Consider the following 2,500-nt stretch of genomic DNA (forward strand, 5'->3'; position numbering starts at 1 on the left):
AGTCAGCCCGCCAAAAACATCATCGCCAAAGGATCAAGCATGCACATCAAAACTGCCAGCACTGCACATCGCCATGGTAAATATGGCGATAGACAAAAAAGGAGAAAATTTACGTGAAACATTCAAACTGAGGTATTTTAGCATTCGCGAACGTTACGTAAGATCGAGTTCGCGTCGACAAAGTGAATAAAAGGGGTGTTGGTAACGCTCATTTCCGGGTAGTCACGGCACTCTGTCGTCGTCCCTCAGACCTTTCTAGACTCTCTTGGCTCCGCCAAGATCCTGCTCTGGCAGTCGACAAGGCTCACACTCCGCTGGCCAGCACTCCCCCGTACCGCAAGTTGCTGTGTGTTGTAGTTAGTGTGTGTGCATGCATGCGTGTGTGCATAGGTACGTGCATGCATGCGTACATGCACGCGTGCGTGTGTGCGTGATGGTAGTTCTGAGATATATTTGGCCACTTCCTGCAGCTTCAGTTGAATAGATAATTAAGTATAGGCAGAAGACACCCACCACATTCCCACTTGTGCTGTGGTTTATTCGCTGTTGAAATTCAAGTAGGTAAATCAGATCGTCAAAAAAGAACTGGGAAGCTGGCGTGTGTCTGCAGGTGCATGTGTGTGTGTGTGTGTGTGTGTGTGTGTGTATGCGCCGCACGCCCTTCTTTGCAAGGGCGTGCGTGCGACAGGTAGTCGAGAAGGCATTCGAGCACCGCTGTAAGGCCTTTCTCGTTTTCATCGATCTCCGCAAGGCGTACGACTCGGTACCACGCGCTGCGCTGTTGCTGGCCCTTGAGGTGTATGGTGTGCCTGGGTCACTCATCCAGCTGATTGACGGCTTCCATTCAGGCATGCAGGCTGCTGTTCGGGTTGATGGTGATGTGTCTGGGAGCATCTCGGTTGAGAATGGTTTGCGGCAAGGGTGCGTTATGGCCCCACTGTTGTTTAACCTGTACTTTGGTCTTGTGTTGGAAGCATGGCGTTCAGCTATAGCAGCAGCTGATGTTAACGGTATGTCCCTGATATCTTCAATCCATGGAAGTGGTAATCTATTTCCCAAGCGAACCCGTCAAACTGGCACGACATCGGTCAACGACCTGGAGTTTGCAGATGATGCAGCACTACTTGCACCATCCCGTGAGTCAGCTCAACTGGCTTTGGAGCTGTTAGCAACGTTGCTTCTTCCTTCGGCTTGACTCTGAGTACAGCGAAGACCAAGTTCGTGGCCGTTGGTGCAAATTTATCATGTGCTGACCGCCTTCCGCTCTTTGTTGGTCCGGAGGAGATCGAAAGTGTCAATTCCTTTGTGTATCTTGGCTCTGTGATAACTGCTGACACCCGCTCATCTGCATATGTGGCCAGAAGACTCGGTAAGGCAGCGGCAGCTTTCGACCTTATGCGCCGTGTCTTTCTTGACCGAAACCTTTCCATCGCCATCTTTACGATGTTTGCGTTCTGTCCACATTGCTCTATGCCTGTGAGTGCTGGACTCCGCTGAAGAGAGACATGGTTGCCATCAACAACTTCCACCACCGCTCTCTCAGGTTCATTCTGGGTGTGTCCCGGCTCGATCAACAGCTGCAGCATGTCAACAACCAGGAGCTGCGAAGACGCTGGGGTGATATGGCACTGCCATCTGATACCGTCAGACACCGCCGTCTGCAGTGGCTTGGGCATGTCGCCAGAATGCCAGATAACCGGCTTCTGAAGCTGATACTGTTTAGCTTCTTCTCAGATACACGCCCAGCCTGTGGGCCACGACTGCGATGGAAAGACCTCGTCGCACGTGATCTTCGTTTCGGTGGCATAGTGAATTGGCTCACTTTGGCCCAGGATCGCCCAGCATGGCGCGAGGCAATTGCAAAGACTCCGGATGATCTCGTGGAGTGCATCAACAACAAAGTCACCTGCAAGGTTTGCAACCGATCATTCACTGCTCGTGGGATTCACCGTCACAAGTGCTCAGCTGTACGGTCCTTACCTGTTGCCCAGCAGCCTGGGGCCCGTCACTGTGGAGTTTGTGACCGCTGGTTTCAAAGCGCTGGCTGTTTTGCAGTTCATCGTTGTGTGGAGCGTCAGACATTGGACGAAATACCAGCTGTTTCAACGAGATGCAGCCTGAATTTGGACTGCTGCCAGCACCATTGCTCGACCTGTGATCGCTGCATGAAGAGTCGGGCTGGTTTTAACCGCCATAATTGTACTCGAGGCAAACGACTGCGAAAGGACCAGAGGACTAATCTGCCCATTCAATGCAGCCTATGTAGCAAACGATTCTCCCGCCCGCAGGACCTCACCCGCCACCGAAGACAGAAACACTAGCGGTGTGTAGAACGGTCCCCTTTCACCCCAATTACTCTCCTTGTTTCTTTTCCTTTCTCGCTGTTGTCTCCCGCTTCTGGGAGCGACGTGGCCATTTTGTGGCAGTTGTACATAGTAGTAGTAGTAGTAGTAGTAGTAGTAGTAGTAGTAGTAGTAGTAGTAGTAGTAGTAGTAGTAGA

The 2,500-nt window shown here is 51.6% G+C and overlaps 1 long non-coding RNA gene across 2 annotated transcripts in view; it reads left to right on the plus strand.

The window, feature by feature from the left end:
- The window catches only part of LOC135823840 (uncharacterized), a 28,473-nt gene that overhangs the window by 18,165 nt on the left and 7,808 nt on the right, over positions 1 to 2,500 (plus strand). The gene's annotated exons all lie outside the window — the stretch shown is intronic.

Source organism: Sycon ciliatum, chromosome 1, assembly GCF_964019385.1.
Source record: "Sycon ciliatum chromosome 1, ocSycCili1.1, whole genome shotgun sequence".
NCBI classification, from domain to species: domain Eukaryota; kingdom Metazoa; phylum Porifera; class Calcarea; order Leucosolenida; family Sycettidae; genus Sycon; species Sycon ciliatum.